The 12,500-nt window shown below is 39.6% G+C and overlaps 1 long non-coding RNA gene across 1 annotated transcript in view; it reads left to right on the top strand.

The window, feature by feature from the left end:
- The first annotated feature begins 3,125 nt into the window (after positions 1-3,125).
- Positions 3,126-12,500, top strand: part of LOC121926558 — a 48,345-nt gene continuing 38,970 nt past the window's right edge. Inside the window, exon 1 of the long non-coding RNA XR_006103043.1 lies at positions 3,126-3,218. This is a non-coding gene — a long non-coding RNA (uncharacterized LOC121926558). The remainder of the gene's footprint in view (positions 3,219-12,500) is intronic.

The raw sequence follows: 12,500 nt of genomic DNA, 5'->3' as shown, positions 1-12,500 counted from the left end.
GTATACTTACACACACATAAGAAACACACAACACAATGTTTGCCTCTTTTTTGTACAGCTGTATATGTATTTTGATTTATCTTAGGTATATAATAGTAAATAAGGGGCTGTACAGACAGGACCTAAGGGATGGCGGGATGCTGCCCCTTTTCTTGCCAGATTAGAGCCGTGGCAACCGCATGCCACGTCCCTGATCTGGCCTTTCTGTGGTGCAAAAAGGAGCCACAAATATCAGCTCCCTTTTGCGCTACAGAAAGGGCGCCCTAGTTGCTGCTGCAGTGCCCTTTTGCCACTTCTTTGGCGCAATGCATGTAAGTGCTGTGCCGAAGATGTGATGTGATGCTGCATGCCATCTGGTCAGGTGAGTGGCATGGAGGTGGTATCTGGGTGGCTGGCATGTGGGTTCACCCCCCCCCCATTCTGTCCTGAGGCCCTAAGTCGAGGCCCTAAGTGACAAAGGCCGGAATCCTGTTTGTAGTTTGTAGTCTCAACTAGAGTAGATCCACTCAGTTAATGGGATTTATTAAAGCGTTGACTTATAATTCAGTACCAGATTCATTGGCTCTGTGGGTAAGAGTCAGGCCAAAGAGTTTCATTTCTGGAGGTTGAAAGCACCTGTCAATTGTGAAGTGTGTAGAACATTACTTAACTATCTTAGGTTAGGCCTGCTGCAGACTGGCGCTTTGCACTGGCTTGGCCACATAGTAGGGTTGCTCGGAGGTGGAGTGACCACATGCCCCACAACCCTACTATGTGGCGGTGCCGTAATCATGGCGGCCTCCCATCCACATGGGAGCCGCCATGATGATGCCATGCACTAGCATTGCGTGATGTCTTCATGCTGCCCCAGGCTGCTTATGGTGGCCTGGCTGTGGTCTAAGAAGGAGCTCCGAAATGGAGCTCCTTCTGGGTGAACGCTTTGTTCCTGCAGCCACCAAACGGCTGTGGGAATGATGCCGGGGTGAAAGGGGCTGAGCGGCCCCTTTGTCCCATGGTTCTGGCATGAAGCCCTAAGGACACCCCTTTTCTGTGCCACAGAGAAGCGGCATTTTGGTCTGGAAAAACTCTGGATTGGGGCCGCAGGGTTGCCGGTGAGGCTGCCCTGCCCCCAACCCAGAGCAAAAAGGGGGGTGCAGGCTGCCCCAAAGGGGCGGTCTGTACTGGGCCAAAGTTCACTTAATGCGTCACATAACAATCTTCCATAAGTTAAGGACAGTAATTTATGTCCTTTCTTGCTTTAAACATGATGCCAAATCCTTTGCCTAGTGTGGAAGAAGATAGTCTGCCAACTGACTATGATACCAAATATTGTTTCCCTATATTCTGTTACTAGACTCAATTGCATTATTGCAAGTGTCTTTTTAGGTTTCCGTACTGCCCTTTCCTTTGCTATTCTGCCCTTCTAATTACCAGGAAAGCTTTTAAGCTTCTACAAAAGCTATCACACTTTGTCAATTTGTTTTTCTTTTTAAAGTAGTTGTTAATCTGCCAATACATAATGCAAGTGGGAAAACAAACAAATGATTTTCTTCCACTTTATCTTTATCTTTATGGAGCAGCAGCGGCAGCAGCAATATTGTTGGAGGAAAGGAGTGGAAGGGTGAAATGTTTCTAGTTTTGGAGTGTATCTGTAGTACACATTAATAACACTGTGATAATTCCATTTTACCTGTCATGGCTCCATCCTGTAGAATCCAGTACTGTGGTTCAAGCAAATCTATCAGAAGTATCACAAGTACTTCATCAAACTACAAATCCTAAGATGGCAGCTAGAGTGGTATCAGACTGTTATAGATATGTAGCAAGCATTTCAACAAGGCTGAAGAAAAACTACATACATGAAGCAGGAAAATCAGGAAGAAGAAACAAGGATGGGAAGCAAAGTATGAGTTAGATGCACCTTATCCAGAACCTAGCTGTTAAGGTAGGCTGGGAGGAGGGGTGAATAAGGAGGCTTTAATTAATTAATATATAACTACTACTAAGTAGTTACTATGTAACTAGTTGAAGTACAATATCAACAAATATTTTTAATATGATTGTTTTAATTGTCTTTTAACTTCTGTATTATCCATTGTTACAATTGTATTTTATTTTCTTTCATATTGTGAGCCTCCTAAGGTCCCATATTGGAGAAAGGAGAGATATAAAACAAACAAACCAACAAACATCAAGGGTAGAATGTCTAGTAATAATATACCAACTGTAATTAAAAATTAGGGTGCTGAATGGGTACCGTTATTGGATCTTTTTTCTAATGCAAGGCTACTCAAGTATAATTCCATTCATTTTCTGCAATGTCAAATTGATAAGGCATTTGAATGGATCGCCTTATGATTTTCTGGAATGAGAGAACATACTTCCCAACAATAACCCTGCTAGGTTTTTTTTAAAAAATAAGAAAGTAATGATAAATTTTCAATGAGCATGGTATTACCAAGTCACTATCAGATGAAAGATACCTCATGGAGCTGAGGAGGGGGTTGACACATCTAACAAAATCTACACCATCTAATCTTAAACTACTGTAGAAACAATAGGGAATTGGTGGTGTATGGACAATTTCCACAATACGTGGAATCTGAAGTTAAAAGGTAGATAGTGAGTGACAGCTATGATAACCAAGAAAATGAGCATTGGATGTTGGTTGTGGCTTTCCTAGAATATCACATATAAATGTTGCAGAACAAACAAGGAATGAGGTTTATCTTGGACTTTCCTTTCTCATATTTTTTTTAATTCCAGTTCATGTTCACTGAGTTATTATTCTGAAACATATATATTTTTCCCCCAAGGTTGCAAGGTTCCTATGCAAATCATTCCATTTCAGCATTTCCATTTGCTTTATTCCATGATATGGTATTGATAAAAAATCATCCCAAACCTGTTAATGATATTTCATGTGCAGTAATGGCAAGGTATTCAATCAGTTGCATCATTACCTTTAATATTAAACATATTTAGTTTAGTCAGTCATAACAAAGTGCATTTAACAGCAAAGATGCCTTTTTATTTTTATATATCAATTTGTTTCAATTTCTTTCTGTACAACCTCTAAAAATCCATCCTTTGTCATGATTTTCTTGTTATGTCTTTGGTATTTTATTTTAAAGGATTAAAAATGGCTTGTATTTAACTTCAGTAAAAACAGAAGATTTACTTCTTCTAAGTTTTTGGAAACTGATCTCATGTTCCAGCCCAGTAGGGCTTACTCCCAGGTAAGCGGACTTTGGATTTCAGCCTTGCTGTTTTTACTGAAAGCATGGGAACTTTTATTAAGGGCCCTAGAAATTAGGCAATGAACAGGGCAATTAGATTTCTGAGACCATCTTCTGCCAAAGCAGGATATAGTGAGCTGATAGAAGACATATCGGATATTAAACTGATAATGCATTTGATCTTGTTGGAAGAGCAGAAGGAGGGGAAATTACTTATAATACAATGATACAGATACACATACACATGCATATACATATACATCACACATATATACCTATATACACATATATATTTAAAACTATTTTATATATTTTATTCCTGTGGTTTAAACTGAAAACAAAAATGAATTTATTGTTGAGAGTCTTCATGTTGAATGTTAATCCATTGACTACATTTTATTTCCTTTGAGTTGAGTTTGTTTTCCTAAGGCTCCATGGCTTTGAGGGTGGTGGTGTGTTATAGTCAGAACTCGGAAATATTACTTTTAGAATTATAGCTCTGGTTACACCAGAGTAGGCAAGCCATTATAGTATCATTAGGAAGCTTTAGAGCCAAGATTTGTCGTATAACATAACATAGCCTAAATAACTAGCCTGACCTGGAAGCTATCCTCTACAATCTGGCCAAGTTGATAAGTAGTGGTGGTGTTTATGTAAGCATGAAAGAGGTGTTATGTGAGTAAACCATGTCTCTTCTCAAAAGCGATGGGGGAAGATCATATGAAGTGGGGCTGCTTCATGACTGCCTTTTTGCAGAGGGCCTGGTTCAGGCAATCTGTGTAATAAAGGTGAGGCCTTTAGTCTGCCCCTCCTCTAACCTACTGCAAGATGCTATGGATAAATACAAGAACTGGGGCTCCGCTTTTACCTACAAACTCACTTAAACCTCACACCTTGCTCTTGTATGCCTTCATGTTTCTAAGGGGGTTTCTTGGCAAGATTTCTTCAGAAGGAGTTTGTCATTGCCTTCCTCTGAGGCTGAGAAAGTGTGACTTGCCCAAGGTCACCTAATGGGTTTCCATGTCCAAGTAGGGATTTGAACCCTGGTCTCCATGAATCTTAGTCCAACACTGAGACTACTATACCATTCACACTGGCTCTCAACCTCACAATTTAAGAGGCAGTAAAACTTCTTTCTTATCTTATTTTGGGCATAATGTTCAGACTAATGACATGCAGCATGTCAGTTTTATAATAGAAAGAGATGAGCTTTGGTGTGCAGGTGGTACAGGGAACTATATGGAGATACAAGAAGACATATGAAACTGATATGGGCAATAAATCGATTGATGAATCTATCCTTAACAGACTCAAGCAAGGAGTTGGTCAGCTTAAGATAGTACTTTAAGAGTAAGCAGCCACTCAATATTAATTTAGTACTATTTAAGTGTCACTGTTTAATGGTGCTTTACTCCTAAGTAAGTGAGTACAAGATTGCAGCTTTAATTAATAATGAAACATTGCAAGGATACAAAAAGTTTATGATTAATAGAACTATAATGTGTTTGTGGAGTGAATGAGTAAAAGATCCCTCCCTGAAACATACAGACTATTGGTTGCTTATTTCCTCCCCTCGCCTGCATTTCAGAAATGAACTTTACCCCATCCCCCATAATATAGACACTGGTGTTTTGGGGTTTTCAGCAAATTATAAAAAACTCTTTGCATCATTCCCCATCAATATTTTGAGACTTTGGACTCCAGAAAGTAATCATTGCTTCGTACATGTTCTAACAAGAAAAGAACAGATGCAAGTTTAGCGAATATTGAGTTTTAAACTTGTCCAGGAGTGATTTGTGGCTGTGTCATGGCAAATATTTTTCAGTGTCATTGCCTAAGCCAGCCTTGTCACTAATGTGGTCATCTGGGGAATAGAAGGCCTAACACGCTGATCTCAGTATTAATGGGAGCTGTTGAGAATGGCAAAGGTGATAAAGTATTGTGTAGTTATTGGTGCCATACTTTTGCTGCAGGATATTATTATAAAATGTTTTGTGTGTGTGTTTTTGTCAGATTTCAATCACGTTTCCAATAACAATGTTTAGATACTTAAGAGAAGAATTCTGAAACAATGGAATATATATCCATTAGTAAGCCTGTCCATAGGCTGAATCAAATGGTGATCTTCTTGAAACACCTCAAAATGGCATATTATAAATCTACAAGACTGGCTTCAGAAGGACTGTGTTTGGTGTCAGATTGCAAACTTACAGAGTCTGAACATAATTATTTCAAAGTAATTAAATTGAATTCAATGTCTAATTTGTCACATTCCCAGGCATGACAGTATGTGACCCTGAGGAGGCGTTACTTGTCTATTCAAAACTCCTGACTAAAAACTTGGTATTATTTATTTATTTATTTATATAGCGCTGTAGATTTGCACAGCGCTGCACATACAAGCAATAAATAGATAAGAATAAACCTGCCCATGGTGTACAATCTAAGAAATAATAGGATAATACATAGCAAAACAGGAAATGATACAGTAAAACAGGCACCAAAAGAACATCAAATAGCAAGCGACAATTATGCAATGCCTGGGAATGCTTCTCTGAACAAGATGATCTTCAACTCTGTTTTGAAGCTGGTTAAAGAAGTGATGGCTCTTGCTCACGGGGGAAGAAGGTTCCAAGAGTGAGGGGCAGCGAGTGAAAAGGGGCGAATCTGAAGTGGGGCAGAGGAAATCCTGGGCTGAGACAGCCGACCTTGACTACAGATCACAGACCCCATCCCTACAGAAAAAAAACCCCTAATGTTCTTGAACTATGAGTTCTATGAACTGTGAATTCTCACTTCTCATGTCAACAAGAAGATACCTCTAGGAGTATCATTTATCAACAGCCTAGTACTTTGCCTAGAATTGGGATAGACATGCTTCCTGCATGTCCATCTGAAGTTGAACTAACCCACTTTTTCTCTGGCCCAGCTAATCAGCTGGGTTGCATGGGAGGAATATATTATAGGTGGATAGTCTCAGTCAAGGAAGGTCTATTGATAACAGGAAGACTTGGAGGTCTCTTATTCACAGGGTTGCCATAATTCAAAGTCAACTTGATGGTATTGAACAACAAAAACCCAATATCTGTTGGCTTTGGGAATCAATTTTTTGTCAAGTTCTAGTAGTGAAACTTAACAATTGCAAGGAAGGTTGCTCTCACATGGAAAACCAATAGATGTGAAAGAGGAAGAACATGTGTATGAGGGTATGAGTATGTAGTGGCATAGTGGTTTGAGTGTTGGACTATGACTCTGCAGACCATGGTTCAATTCCCAGCTCGGCCATGAAATCCACTGGGTTACCTTGGGCACGTCACATTCTCTCAGCCTCAGAGGAAGTCTATGGTAAACCCCCTCTTAACAAATCTTGCCAAGAAAACCCCAGGATAGGTTTGCTTTAGGGTTGCTATAAGTCAGAAATAACTTGAAGGCACACAGCAAAAACAAACAACATATATGTGTATGTAAATTTGTGAGCATGCACTCTTGTATGTGTGGTCCATAGTTCACTCCAGATACAGCCCTCAGTGTTAAAAGGCTTACATACCCCTAACCTAGAAGAAACAGTGCATTTTGAAAGAACTGGGTGCCAGGCCAGGAGGTGGCCTCTCAACTGAAGGTCAGGGCTTAGTATAGCAATTAGTTCTCTGTATAGAGATGTGCTGATTATATCCTTAAACCTTTCCTTCCAGAGACGCATTCTCATGCAGTTGAAGAACCTGGGGGGGGGGGGGCAAAAACAAAAGATCACCAAACATTTATTTGGTTTTGAAGATAGGCCTCCTTTTATTTTTCTTGAGAATGAGCACCCTAAACTTTGAGACTACCATAGGTCCAAAACACACTGCAGAAATAATCCAGTTTGAGACTGCTTTAACTGCCCTGGCTCAGTGCTAGAGAATCCTGGGAATTGTAGTTTATTGTGGAACCAGAGCTCTCTGACAGTTAAGGATATATGTCCCACAAAACTAGAACAGAGAGGAGAATCTCTTTTCCAAGTTTCAAAATATGGGCAGGTTCAAAATAAAGAATATTTTTCAAAAATCTGGTCCTAAGCTCTTACAATTGGGGTGGAGTACATGTGGCCCTCCAGATATGGAATTTCTCCCATCATCCTTAGACATCAGTTTCCACCAGCTTGTGGTGAAGATGTTGCCATAAAAAATGTCTAGAGAGCTGCATATTGCTATTCCTTTGTTAGGGACTTTAAAGAACTTAATAATCATGTTAAATAATGGAAGCAAACTTGAGGCCAATGCTATTGTTGGAACAAAGGAGGTACATGATCCCACAACCCAGCTCCAGTCATCCTTTTGGCATGTGCAGAACAAAATGATAGTTTTTTGTGGGGGTTTTTGGGCTATGAGGCTGTGCTCTAGAAGAGTTTATTCCTGATGTTTCACCAGCAGCTGTGGCTGGCATCTTCAGAGAATGCTGGCATGGAAGAGAGTGGGGTATATATACTGTTGGTTGAGAGAAGGTGATTTGCATGTTAATCTGTGTATTATGTTGTTGAATGGCAAGGCCTACAAGGTGTCCATTTACTTAATGATCCATTGTCTGCTGGGAATCCCCCTCACCCTGGGTGGTTTTCATTTGCATTTACTGGGTCTTGATTTTAGTGTTTTTTAGGACTGGTAGCCAATCTTTGTTTACTTTAAGGGTTTCTTCTTTCCTGTTGAAATTGTCCAGGTGTTTATGGATTTCAATGGTTTCTCTATGCATTCTGACCTAATAGCTGTTGTCAAGGTCCAGAATTTCGGTGTCTTCAAACAGCATTTTATGCCCAGGATGGTTTATAACATTTTCTGCTACTGCTGATTTTTCTGGCTAAACCAGTCTGCAATGTCTCTTATGTTCCTTGCTTCATGTTTGGACACTGTGTTTAGTGGTCCCTATGTAGACTTGTCCACAGCTGCACAGTATGTGGTAAACTCCTGAGGCTGTGAGAGGGTCTCTCCTGTCCTTTGCTGAGCACAGCATTTGCTGGATTTTCTCGGTTTGTAGATCATCTGAAAGTTGTGTTTCCTCACCACTTTGGCTATTTTGTCTGTGACTCCTTTGATGTATTGTAAAAATACCTTCCCTTTGCTTTGAGTGATTGTTTGTCTTCACTCCTGTGGGTTTTTTCTGGGTCTATAAAGCCCAGTCTAGGTGCTTAAATTAATCTTCCAGGATCCTTTTCACAGATCCTTTTTGCCCAGTCTACTAATGTTTTTATTGTGCTTCTTTTTTTGTCCTGGATAATGGTTGGAGTTCTTGTGTAGGTATCTGTCTCTGTGTGTGTAGGTTTTCTGTATACTGTGTGGCCTAACCACTGGTTTGGTTTGCAGATAACCAGGACATCCAAGAATGGCAATGTTCCTTCCTTTTCTTTTTCCATTGTGAATTGGATGTTTGGGTGGATGTTGTTCAGATAGTTCAAAAACACAGTCAGATCTTCTTCTCCATGGCTCCAGATGGCAAAAGTGCCATCCATATATCAGAACCATGTTGTGGGCTTTTTTGGTGATGTTTCCAGGGCTTGCTTTTCAAAGTGTTCCATGTAAAAGTTTGCTATCAAGGGGCTCAGATGGCTTCTCATGGCTATCCCATCTCTCTGCTCATAGAATCCATTGTCCCACTGGAAGTAGCTTGTGTGAGACAATGTTTGAATAGGGCTGTGATATCTTCCAGAAAAAAAAATTGTTGGATGAGTGCCATGGTGTCCATTATGGGGACTTTGGTGAACAAGGAGACCACATCAAAGCTGATTAGTATGTCTCTGGGTTGAATTTTTCTATGAAATGATCTGAGTCCTTGATGTAGTGGGAGATTTGCCCTATATGGGTTTGTAATTGTGTGGGCAGAAATTTGGGCATGTCATATGTGGGGGATCCAGTGGCACTCACTATGGGTTGGAGGGGAATGGAATCCTTGTGGATCTTGGGAAGTCCATACACTCTTGGTAGAGAGCCTCAGATTTGCATAAACTTTGGCATGTGGTTAGCTGAATTGAGGAGTTTTTGATCAAGGTGATTTTGTTGGTCAGGTCTTATTTCATTTTTTTTATTTTTATTTTTTTTGCGTATCACAGGATCCAGGAGTTCCTTGATTTTTTTGTTTGTTTGTATTATCTTGTTTCCATGATTGCTGTGGTGTTGTCTTTGTCTGCTGGGAGAATGATGATTTCTGGGTCTGAATTGAGGTCCTTGGTGGCTTTTCTTTCTTTTTTGGTTATATTTCTGGGTTGCAGTTTTGTCTTGTGCTATTTCTCTTCTTATGTCTTCTACTTCCTCCTCTGGGAGATGGTGGATGGCGGATTCAACCTGGGCAATGATGTCTTCAACTGGAATTCTGTTGGTGGTAACTGCAAAGTTGCCTTCTTTGGCCAGGATGGATGTTTCTTCCTTTGAAAGTTGCTGCTTGGTCAGATTGATTATGGTTCTTGATATGTCCTATCTGGTGCTTGTGGCATTTGTTGAATTTTCGTTTCTGTCTTTTGGTATGGTCCGTCATAACTTTTTCCATTTTTCTGTAGGTGAGGCTGTCAATTTTGTCCCAGTCTTGGGTGTTCATCTTTTGACTGATGCTGAGGTGGAATGATAGCAGCTCCTTGTCCGTGTTCATCAGTTCGTTGTGGGTGGTGTGTATTCTTTCCTGTAACAGTGCATGTTCCATTTGGTTGTAGATATGGTTGGCCTGTGGAGATTTTAAGGTCCTTTTTGCTGTGAGAAAGTATGATATGGTATCTGTGTCTCTGCAGCGTAGCAGGAAGGTTAGTGAGCAGAGTACATGTGCTCTCCTGGTCCGGAGTTTTTCCAGTCTCCGGGTGTCTTGGAACAGTTTTTCCCCATAGAGATGTGGAATAAACTCTTTTAGAAAATGGCCTTATAGGCTGAAAAATCCACCAAAAACTATGGATGCCGGCTGTGAAAGCTTTCAACTCCACATAGAACCAAATGATATTTCTGAATACTTTTAAATGACAGATCCACATAGAGAGCATTGTAGTAATCTAAACATGGATTGGAAAGATTTATCTGGCCAAAGTGACTTAGGAAAGTAACCTTTCCTACCAGGTCTGCAGGGACATTCAAGAGAAGGAGAGATAGCTTAAAACTGAGAGTAGAAAAATGTATGTGACTTTTCTGTTATTCATAAAATAGATATTTAAAACATTAAAACCATTGTGGTTTGCTAAAACTGCATCCTAGCAAGGACCTCTGTGCCTTGCTTTTGACAAGAACAGAACACAAATTAATGAGTTTGTATATTACACTCTTATGACCAATAACAAGAGTAGTGAATGTGCTTAAGTTATAATTAAAATAGCCTTTCATATTCATTTCTTTATTGATGGTAGAGATAACTAGATTTGAAGCCCTTCAATAAACACATTCATTTTAGATTTTTTTTTAAAAAAAATAAAACAATCTAATGCTGTTTCATAGGAAGGGGACATAAAATTAGATTATGAGAGTTTATGTAGCTTTTAAATATCAAGCTGTTGGGGCTTGTGCAGGTAAAATATTGTAACCAAAAACAGCAAAGAAAAAGAGTTTATATTAGAGTGAATGTTTTCAACTGAATTCATACCCTGGATAATGTATAATAGAAGCAGGCTTTTTGCCTGTGCTTTGGGTCTTCTGACCTCCATTTCCAGTCAAGATTAGCTTGATAAAACCGACACAACCTCAATAAAACACTAACAATGGAATGAAGTAAATAGAAATCATATTAAGCAGCAGCAATATTGCATGAATTGAAACAAAAATTTAGGTATAATAGCCTTGGTAGGTTTTAATATTGTTTCCAATCACATCACAATATGAATCATATCACAGAGATTCTAAATAACATTTATCATCTTCAAATCTCCTCTCCTAGTAGACGTTTCATATTATTTGAGGGTGGCTTTTATTTTTCTCAAACACACACACGCATACACGCACACACAGAGCTCATACATAATTAAACATGTTCAAAGGAGAAGAGGTGAAATACCATAATGCCAACAGAAACAGCAAGTTACTGTTCCACTTTCCATTAAATGTAGCACTCCTGCATTTATCATTATTTTGGTACATTTCAGAAATTAAATAAATAGAATCATGCTATCATACAGCATGATAAAAAAGAAGCCCAGATAAGGAGAGAAAGGAAATTAGGAACTGCTGAAGGAAACTGGGAGTGTTAATTGCAATATATTTGCTGAAAATGAAAGGCCATATGGTCAAACTATTCAGGTTAAAGGGATGGAAACCTCCAGTCTTCTCTATGCATTGCACATCTTTGGGGCTCTGTGTCCTTCTTGGGAAAGAAATTATTCTACAGTCACACTGGATGATTGAGAAGACTATAAAACAAAACAACAGGGAGAGAGAGAATAAGCTCTTGGATGCTAGTTTTGGTTCCTTTGGGGCAAATGAGAGCAAGAATGTTTGTCTCCTCAAATATGTTTGTTTGCTTATTGGTTTGCTTGTTTATTTATATCATTTGTATGCCATCTTTCTTCCAGAGTGTGAACCAAAGTGGCTCCCAGAATAGACAGTGCCTTCCTGATCCTGTCTTCAGATGCTCAGGGAAATTGATATTATCGATCAGAGAATGCCATAAACCTTGAAAAATCCCCATGAAAATGCCTTTAAAAGTGCCCTTAAAAGGAACTTTTGAGAGTTACTCAAAATGTTGTTCCTTGCTGTTTGCACTAGTTGTATTATTTTGAAATGTAGCTTTGTGACACCCTTGTTACCTCGCAAAAGTAAGTAGGTGCAGGTAACTATGTTACTTGTAATTCATCACTTCTGAGGCCTGATAAATCATAGAAATTACTGTACAAAGAAAGGTTGATTTTGGTAATACTTGAGCTTTGCTAGTTGATGTTAGTAGATGTTGCCTGAGATCCTGGATCGGGAAGATGACATGTGACGCGCCACCAGATGAAACTATGCCCAATGTCCTCTCCCAACTCCATAACCCATCTTTTATTAGCTTCAGAACCCCCTCCACACACATGGACATTTACTGGCCATTTACTATGTCCCTAAGGATGCACAGTGATGAGGCATCTACTGGGACCTCCTCATGTCTTCTAGGAATCTCAGAAGATGTCATCATGCATGTGTGTCCAGCTATAGAAAAATAGCAAGAACATATAGGATTGATGGGGGGGGGATTGGTCATTGTCTGTTGTCAGTAGGGAGTTCCAGTTTCCACAACACCCTCCCCCACAAATAATGTTCTTTTGTATAAAGTGGACTTACAGCTGCCTAAGTAAGTAACAAGATGCCAGCCTGAGAC

The sequence above is a fragment of the Sceloporus undulatus genome, chromosome 3 (genome assembly GCF_019175285.1).
Source record: "Sceloporus undulatus isolate JIND9_A2432 ecotype Alabama chromosome 3, SceUnd_v1.1, whole genome shotgun sequence".
Classification (NCBI taxonomy): Eukaryota; Metazoa; Chordata; class Lepidosauria; order Squamata; family Phrynosomatidae; genus Sceloporus; species Sceloporus undulatus.
The sequence above is the reverse complement of the archived record's forward strand: the minus strand, read 5'-3'. Positions and strand labels throughout refer to the sequence as shown.